This window comes from Schistocerca cancellata, chromosome 5, assembly GCF_023864275.1.
Source record: "Schistocerca cancellata isolate TAMUIC-IGC-003103 chromosome 5, iqSchCanc2.1, whole genome shotgun sequence".
Lineage (NCBI taxonomy): Eukaryota > Metazoa > Arthropoda > Insecta > Orthoptera > Acrididae > Schistocerca > Schistocerca cancellata.
Window position 1 is genome coordinate 840,211,651 of NC_064630.1, and position 9,776 is coordinate 840,221,426.

The 9,776-nt window shown below is 43.5% G+C and overlaps 2 non-coding genes across 2 annotated transcripts; both read right to left on the reverse strand.

The window, feature by feature from the left end:
• Window positions 1-236: 236 nt before the first annotated feature.
• On the reverse strand, window positions 237-309 carry Trnak-uuu (transfer RNA lysine (anticodon UUU)). Its single transcript has one exon. It is a non-coding gene; the product is annotated as a tRNA-Lys (tRNA).
• A 296-nt stretch (window positions 310-605) lies between these two features.
• On the reverse strand, window positions 606-677 carry Trnae-uuc (transfer RNA glutamic acid (anticodon UUC)). The gene has a single exon. It is a non-coding gene; the product is annotated as a tRNA-Glu (tRNA).
• Between the last annotated feature and the right edge of the window lie 9,099 nt (window positions 678-9,776).

Genomic DNA, 9,776 nt, shown 5'->3' on the forward strand with positions numbered 1-9,776 from the left:
TCACTAAAGAATTCGTATCATCCATCATAAAACATAAACTCTCAACCACTCAGTTATAACAAGAAACTGGGTCTGTAACCACTCGGCCACGACTGCTCGTATCTGAAGCTTCCCTCGAATCGTGAAAAATCCAACCCGTCTGCGCAGAATGTTGACAGGAAACGAACTCTGTGCACTGATTACGGCAGGGCTACCAGCGCTACGAGACGAGCCATTACGGAAGCGTTAAAAACCTTCGCCCGGACATGGACTCGAACCCTGGACCCTTAGGTTAAAAGCCTAATGCTCTACCGACTGAGCTATCCGGGCTCACGCCCGTTGTGGGTGGAGCGGCTGCAAGCAATGTGAATAATTGGAACGCGTGTGTAGGCGTACTACGGTAATTGCTGGCTTCTGGCGCAACTGGCGACTTCACCGGCTTCCCACTGACGCTGGTAGCAGCCCAACAGCGGACCAGTGCCTCTTCTGCCTTTATCCCGGTGCTGACAGTAATTGCATCTTGTGCCTGTTTTCCCCGATTACGTTCGGTTGAAGCTCCGGAAGGAGGGCGACAAACGAAGGTTGGAAGGCCAAAACATGGAGGGACGTGTGCGCAAGAACTTCTCTTCCGGTACCGGGAATCGAAGCCTGGCCTCCTGGGTGAAAGCCAGGTATCCTAGCCACTGGACCACACCGGATTTGCTCAATAAACGTGAGATTTACTCCCTCTCCTCCCGCATTTCGTGCTGAATCCGGACTCAGTGGTGTTCTCTGTTTGCGAGCGTATTTGTGCGTGCAGACTGGCATGGCGCACAGCTCGAACCTGACTATTCATTGCTGTTTGCATCATATTTTACTCATAACAGGGGAGGAGAAAGATCAAAGTTGTACCTTGCCATAATTGGAAGTAAACATTTTGACGCTGAGGCGTGGACTCCTTGGGGATAACAAGCGACAATTAAGTTCGTTCCCTAGCAACAGCAACGCCGTTAATTCAGCCATTATGTACAGCAAATTAAATTCCCCGGGTGAGGATCGAACTCACGACCTGAAGACTAGGAGGCTTACGCGCTACCTACTGCGCTACCGAGGCACGTTGCAACAAACGTCCCAGGAAACTTGGTAAGTCCCACATATTAGAGACAGACAGTTCGTGCTTTCTCAAGAATCTGCTGTGTTGCTACACGTGCTTTCCCGACTGGCTAGATTAAACTGCTGCCGCAGCTTTTTCAACGGAAAGCAGCACTGCCTGAGGTTACAGTATATCGCCTTTGCGGCACCTGGACACAGCGGCCTGTAGGGCCAGGCCGACGCTAGAGTTCAGAAATAGCACGCGACCTTCCAAGTACGTCCTCTTGCGTGCTGCGCGTTTGGTTCTTCTCACAGCGAATTCTGCTACACATTCCTGAGGCTGACGCAACTCAAGCGTGCAATCGGCGCGGCGGCATTATAGCGAGAACAGCAAAACGATGCATCGGCCGGGAATCGAACCCGGGCCGCCCGCGTGGTAGGCGAACAACCTACCACTTTTTTAGTTGTTGTTCTCATTTTGTTAGTTGCATTTGTTGGGGGCGGACGTCCGATGACGTCCGTGCTTGCCGAGCACATTCCCGAGCAGCTGTCTGCAGGGAAAGTGGGATTGCCACCCAGCGCCGTCGGATACGACCGAAAAAAGTGCTACACACGCGGAGTGCCCCACTACACTGCCTTATAGCGACCGCTCATCACTATCGTGTGAGTAACGTTGCGGCCGCGGCGACGAGTCTTGCCCAAGGACGCAGCGTGCGTGGAGGTGCTACCCGGATGCGTGTGGATGCACCCTCCTACCTCGTAAAGCGCCTACAGCTACTATCACGCCTTCCAAGCAGTTGATCCGGGTTCGATTCCCGGCCACCGCAACGGGCGCAAATTTTCGCGTATGAGTATGTGAGCCACGTGCTGTTAAATTAACGTTTACTTTCCGTCGTTGCTCTAAGCAGGCCATCCTGTAGTATGTCCCGACTTTGCTCGGCTGACGCGAAAGCTGACGCTTGGAATTCGCCCTTATCATAAGGACAGGCGCTATAAACGGCTGTGAGAGGAGAGGTGTGGCGAGGTGCCAAAACGACACGCAAACCGCGAAATTTTCTGCTCCTCCTTCCTAAAGAAAAAAAGAAAAAAAACGGACGCAGTCGGTAGGACTCGAACCTACGCTCCCAGAGGGAATCTGATTTCTAGTCAGACGCCTTAACCACTTTATCTTATTAAACTTTATTAAATATTAATTTTTTGTTACATTTTCTTGATTGCACATTCACGGTTATCAAATAGGGTTTGTAAACACCACTCTACAGCATAAATACTATACATTTACGTAAAACACTGCTGGAGTGGAATACACAATAGAATACAATTTTAACCCTTAAATGCATAGTGTTACATACCTGCAATATGTATTGAAAAATTATTTTGTCCACCTTTAGAGAGAATTTAGTGAACTAACCCAAGTCTTACAGGTGCAACGAAGTATCTCTGATACTTAGTATTAGCTGTTGGCTGTACTGTGGACTTCTGGTAACCTTTTGGGAAGTATGCAGAGAAGTTAGGTGCGAATTTTGCTTAGTTTTCAAAAGGGTGGGATAGGATGCAGCAGCATCAACTTGGCCAAATGTGGGAAGGTTAGTCGTGAGCAGGCAGCAATTTTCTTCATGCTGCCAGCTATGGGAATATGCGCTGTGTCCCTTGTTTTTTAGGAACATACATCACATTTAAACTGGATGTCCAATTCCTGTTGATCCACTGTAGGGAGTTAAGAGGATAAATTATTACTGTCATTAAGTTTGCTTAATTCTATGAGAACAGTAAATTGTAACGATTAATAATGGATACAAAATCATATCTGTGATGGTTGAGAAACATGACTCTATGAATCTGCAGTTAACAATTGGTTCGCACATATAATTGTAAGTTAATGGTTATTCCTGAAGCAGAGACCACAAAAGTCTGTGCAACAAAAAGAAAATCTAATAACACACAAGTTAATTTTCGTAGCTGATGTCAGATGAAGAATAAATTAAATGCTTTAAGTTCTACATGCTAAACTTTCAGGGCAACACAGGGAAGATTTCATGGACTGAAGCAGCAGACTGTTCAGTACACGCGAGAAAAGTGGAATAAAGGCTTCCTCATTACTTGAGAAACTGATCAAATGAAGGTGCTGGAAATGAGGAGGAATTTTTCAACTGCATGAGGTGCAGAATTCAAAGCAAGTATGAGCTCGTGCATGGTACTTAACTTCTTCAGACAGATCAATATAATAATAAAAAGTGTCTGTATTTACCTCACTATAAGACAACTCAGAATATAAGATGACCCCCTTTCTTTGAAGACCCAACATGTGAATTTTTTGGTATTTAACATATTCTGACTAATATTTGCAAAGTCTAAAGGTAGTTATAGAAAATTATTTATTTAATAGAGCCAACAGCACCCGGTGTTCCCAGGCAGGCAGCCAGCCAAGTACTAACCGGGCCCGATGTTGCTTATCTTCGGTGATCGGACGAGAACCGGTGTATTTTTTTTTTTTTTTTTTTTTTTAATGTAGCCAACAGCACTTGGTGTTCCCAGGCAGGAGCCATCCAAGTACTAACCCGGCCCGATGTTGCTTAACTTCGGTGATCGGACGAAAACCGGTGAATTTTTTTTTAATAGACCCATCAGCACCCAGTGTTCCCAAGCGGGCAGCCATCCAAGTACTATCCGGGCCCGATGTTGCTTAACTTCAGTGATCGGATAGAACCGGTGTATTTTTTTTTTTTAATAGAGCCAACAGCACCCGGTGTTCCCAGGCGGGCAGCTAGCCAAGTACTAAACGGGCCCGATGTTGCTTAACTTTCGTGACCGGACGAGAACCGGTGTATTTTTTCTTTAATAGAGCCTATAGCACCCGGTGTTCCCAGGCAGGCAGCCATCCAAGTACTAACCAGGCCCGATGTTGCTTAACTTTCGTGATCGGACGAGAACCGGTGTATTTTTTTTTTAATAGAGCCAATATCACCCGGTGTTCCCAGGCGGGCAGCCATCCAAGTACTAACCAGGCCCAATGTTGCTTAACTTCGGTGATCGGACGAGAACCGGTGTATTTATTTATTTTTTTTTTTTCATAGAGCCAACAGCACCTGGTGTTCCAGGGCGGTCACCCATCCAAGTACAAACCGGCCCCGATGTTGCTTAACTTCTGTGATCGGACGAGAACTGGTGTATTTTTCTTTTTTTAATAGAGCCAACAGCACCCGGTGTTCTTAGGCGGGCAGCCATCCAAGTACTAACCGGGCCCGATGTTGCTTAACTTCGGTGATGGGACGAGAACCGGTGTATTTTTTTTTTTTTTTCATAGAGCCAACAGCACCTGGTGTTCCAGGGCGGTCACCCATCCAAGTACAAACCGGCCCCGATGTTGCTTAACTTCGGTGATCGGACGAGAACTGGTGTATTTTTCTTTTTTTAATAGAGCCAACAGCACCCGGTGTTCTTAGGCGGGCAGCCATCCAAGTACTAACCGGGCCCGATGTTGCTTAACTTCGGTGATCGGACGAGAACTGGGTGTATTTTTTTTTTTTTAATAGAGCCAACGGCACCCAGTGTTCCCAAGCGGGCAGCCACCCAAGTACTAACCGGGCCCGATGTTGCTTAACTTCGGTGATAGGACGAGAACCGGTGTATTTATTTATTTTTTTTTTTCATAGAGCCAACAGCACCTGGTGTTCCAGGGCGGTCACCCATCCTAGTACAAACCGGCCCCGATGTTGCTTAACTTTGGTGATCGGACGAGAACTGCAGCGCAGCCGTGCGGTTTACAAGCAACGCCGCACATTTACGTCCAAAATCCACAAGTCCTAGGCCTCCCAAGGATCTGTCAAGGACACAAACCGACGCCCGCACCTTAAAAATTTCATGACGCCACAGTAACCAAAAGACAACACGTGAGATGGAACGTGCAATCAATTTCGGGACGCTGAGCAGCTGCGCAACGTACCATGCCCGCGACAGAATAAACGTGTTAATGAGGTCGACTTTTTGTAGCAAATTGAGCCGTCGCGAAGCATGTGTACAACAAAGAACGCGAATACCAGTACGAAGTTGTAAGTAGGCTGTTTATGTTTTCTTATTGGTAACGCCACGTAACGCTCTGTATGAAAATCACTGGCTGTGCTGTGTGCAGTCTGTGGCTAGTTTGCATTGTTGTCTGCCATTGTAGTGTTGGGCAGCTGGATGTGAACACCGCGTAGCATTGCGCAGTTGGAGGTGAGCCGCCAGCAGTGGCGGATGTCGGGAGAGAGATGGCGGAGTTTTGATAATTTGTAATGCTGGATATTATGAACTACTATATATATTATAACTCTTAAGGTAAATACATTGTTTGTTCTCTATTATCATCTTTCAATTGCTAACTATGCCTACTAGTAGTTAGTGCCTTCCGTAGTTTGAATCTTTTCTTTAGTTGGCGGTAGTGGCGCTCGCTGTATTGCAGTAGCTTGAGTATCGAAGATTTTTGTGAGGTAAGTGATTTGTGAAAGGTACAGGTTAATGTTAGTCAGGGCCATTCCTTTGTAGGGATTTCTGAAAGTCAGATTGCATTGCGCTAAAAAATATTGGGTGTCAGTTTAAGCACAGTCTTGTATAAATGTTCAAAAGGGGACGTTTCATATGGCGACCCTTAGCCTAGGATACCTCACTGGAATCTTCTCATTTTTTCTTGTAGTTTGTGTAATTAGTGTAGATTTTGTTTATTGCTAACGCGTAATTGTAGAGAGAATTTCCTTTGTAGTTGCAGTCTTTCATTGTTGTACAGTAAAACAGGTGTGGCACACATGTAGATTTGCACCAAGTATTTCGCAGTTGCAATTAACTACATATTTTCAGTGCTATGTTAATGTGTTCTCTTATTTTTGCTCTTCAAATTGTGCTTTTCTGTGTTATCGTGTGAAATATTGTGACAATAATGGCGTGTGAAAAACGTAATACTAGGCTCCAAAGTAGACTGAGAAATGACAGTGAAGACGAAAGCAGTGTGTTAGCGCCACTGTGTAATGAATTAACTAATGTTCAAAGTAGTAATTTGGTAATTGCGCATAGGGAAATGGAGCGGGTTGCAAATAATGGTGTACACAGTGAAACAAGTAGTGAACAGGGAAGCATTATCGATCGATCGCTTGGCAACAGCTCGCCTCAGGAATCCGAAATGACAGGACACAATTTTGCAAATACTGTAGAGTCAGGTTTTGCGTCCTCAGCGTTTTCTCAAATAAGTCAAGACACATTTTCTGCTTGTCAAAATGTGAATGTTGCCGGTGCAAATGCACTGCCGAAAAGCGTAGAGGAACAGATTCCAGACACTAATGCATTGTTATTACAGCTAATGCAACAAATGGAACAAAATCAGAGACAAACACAGCAAAAGCTTCAAAAGTTAGACACAATGGAACAAAATCTTCGGAAGTTAGACACCACGCTTGAACAAACACGTGAAGATTTAACTACTGAGTTACATAACATTGAATCGAAATGTCAAAAAGTCTGTAATGACGTAAAAACACAAATTTGTGAGCATTTTCAACCTATCTTTTCGCGGCATGAAAATGCATTACAGAATCACGAAGCAGCCATAAAAGAACTGCAAACCATTGTTCATGAAAATCATGAGACCTTGTGGGCTAAAATTGACTCAGTTGCATCTACCGATTCGGTTACGCAACTTGCAAAAACTCAGGAAAACTTAAAAGACACAGTAGATTCGATTTCAACACAAATGGACACTCAAACTTGGTTCAGAAAAACACATTGAGGAAATGTGTTCACTATCGGAGAAAGTAGCCGAACTTTCGGATCAGGTCACTAACTTATCTACAAAGGTAGATGATGACCTGAATGACACAAGACCCGTAGCCTTCACTGACACACAAGAGTATGAACAAAATAGAAAATTCAAACAAAATCAAAATCAAATCAATACACAGTACAAAAGAGAAATCCGGTAATTACAAGATCAGTTGACGCAGGTAATACAAGAATTACATATTTCAGAGGACACTCGCGCTCCAGTACGGGAAGAGGGACATAGAAATACGGAACAACCACAAAATAATAACACAGGACACTTCGGAAATTATGAAAGAAATTGGCAAGGCGCATTGGATTTTGAGATGGAGCCGCCGAAACGAAGTAACAATGAGCGATGTGCGACTCGCCGACACGATGATTTCGACTATAAGCTGTTCATTACTACACGTAAATTCAAAACATTTAAGAATTCTGCCAACGACATTCATCCCCAAGCGTGGCTCCATCAATTCTCTCATTGTTTTCCTCCCAACTGGTCGTTAGAACACAGATTAGAATTTATGTGTGGCTACTTGGAGAATGAACCAGCTGTAAGAATGCGGTCGGTCATTCACGATTGCCACAGTGAAGGAGAGTTTTACCATGCCTTCCTCTCAGCATATTGGTCTCAAGCCACACAAGACCGAGTAAAACATGGCATCATAATGATGAAACGTTTCGAACAATCTGAATTTTCCAGTCTTGTCAAATATTTTGAAGACATGTTGCATAAGAATCAGTATCTTTCAAACCCATACAGCCCCTCAGAACGCATTCGCATTTGCTTAATCAAACTGCCTGAACATTTACGACATATTATTTTGGCAGGACGTTGCAAAGACGACATTGAAGCATTTCAGGGACTCTTACAAGAATTAGAAATTGACACTGACAATCGCGGAACGCGAAACCAGGAACACAACAATTACAGGTCACATCCGTCGCAATTCAGCGATGAAAGGAGTAATAACTGGACACGACAAGGCTATTCTCACAACACAAATCGTGACCAAAACAGACACCATCCATATGACAACCGTTGGCAGAGTAGTAATAACTACAGGGAAAGATCACCTCTCCGCGGTAATGACTATCACAGGGACAATCAGAGAAACAGACAATATGGGAACCAAAATAATTATTATCAAGGGAGACAGAATAACTTCAGATGCAACGGTCCAGTGCGCAGTTATGATTCAAGGAGAAATTCTCCACCACGTGACCGACAAGAAAGAAACTATGGAATCTACCGACATGACAGACGATATGATCGTAACGACAGACCTGAACTGCATCAGAACTGGCGGGATTTAAACAGGGCAGGGCCCTCTCGTCACGGTGAATTTGTAGAAGTTAGGTCTCCTAATCCCAATAACGACGCGCGCCAACAAAGAGACAATAGGCAATGACTCACACCGCTGGCAGCCACAAAACGTACTTATGAATCTGACGACGCAGCTGCCGTAGCTAGTAATTACGTAAAAATGGAAGACATTAGGGACATCTTACTCCAGGAACACGACATAAAACATAACAACATTGCATATCCTGTGATTTACATTACTGTAAATGACGTAAAATTTACGGCAGTACTTGACTCTGGCAGTCCCATTTCAGTAATTAGTGAAACAGCTTTTAGCAAATGCAACAAATCGAACGATTGCCCCACACTTCCGTTACGTAAGATTAAATTACAAGGTGCAATCTTTGGAAAAAGTGTAGATGTACGCCAACAAACCAATTTAGAATTCTTTTGCCAAAGCCACAGCTTCTCTATGAACTTTCTTATTGTTCCATTATTGTCGACGGAAATTATATTGGGAGTAGACTTTTTGAATTAATACAAAGCAATCTTAAACTTTCACGATGCTGAAATAAGTTTAGAGAAAAAAGGTAAGTCAATAGCTTTGAAATTTGAAGATTGGCTCTCAAACAATGACGAGGAAATTAATCGGCTTCTTCTTCTTCTGTTAGACAACAGTTCGGAATTTTCTACGGAACTACACACTAACAATCACTCTGCAAGTACTGACAGGGATGAGATCGACGGCATATTTGAAATTAATGAGTTAATTCAGAATAAAATTCAAACAATTGAGAATTGTAATAACACTGATAGGCAGGACCTTTTTGAGATGTTACAAGCACATTCCACAGTTTTTACTCACAAAACAGGAACAATCAAGGGATTTCAATACCAATTTCGTGTTCGTGAGCATACTAAATTTTGTGTTAGACCATACGTAATTCCAGCACATTATAGGGACCGTGTTAGAACAGAAATACAATCTATGCTTGACGAGGGCATTATTGAGCCTGCAGTAAGCTCATACAACAATCCGTTACATGTTGAGAAGAAAAATGGATCGATCAGGCTTGTCTTAGATTCGAGACAATAGTATCATCATTCCTGAAACAGACAGGCCGCAGACGATGGAAGAACTTCTTCAAAATTTTAATGGTGTAAAAGTGTTGTCTTCCATTGATCTCAGATCCAGCTTTTATCAGATCGAACTTCATCCAGAATGTAGAAAATACACAGCTTTCCTTTGTTTCGGCGTTTGTTATCAGTTTCGGAAACTTCCTTTTGGTTTGAACATTTCTTCAGCAGCATTCATTCGCGGGCTAAATTCCATATTACCTGAGTTCTTAAAACGTCACATCACCTTATATGTGGACGATATTCTAATAGCAGAAGCTTCATGGGAACAACATAATCGCATCCTCAACAGTTTGTTACGTATTTTTGCAGAATCTGGAATTACAGTAATTTGGAAAAGTCTGAATTCGGTAGGACAAAGGTGAAGTTTTTGGGACATATTATTTCTTCTGAAGGCATTCAGCCGGATCCTGAAAAGTTAGAAGCAATCATAGCGATTCCAGTTCCATCCACAAAAAAACAAGTCCGCAGTTTTCTAGGTCTCGTAAATTTTTACCGT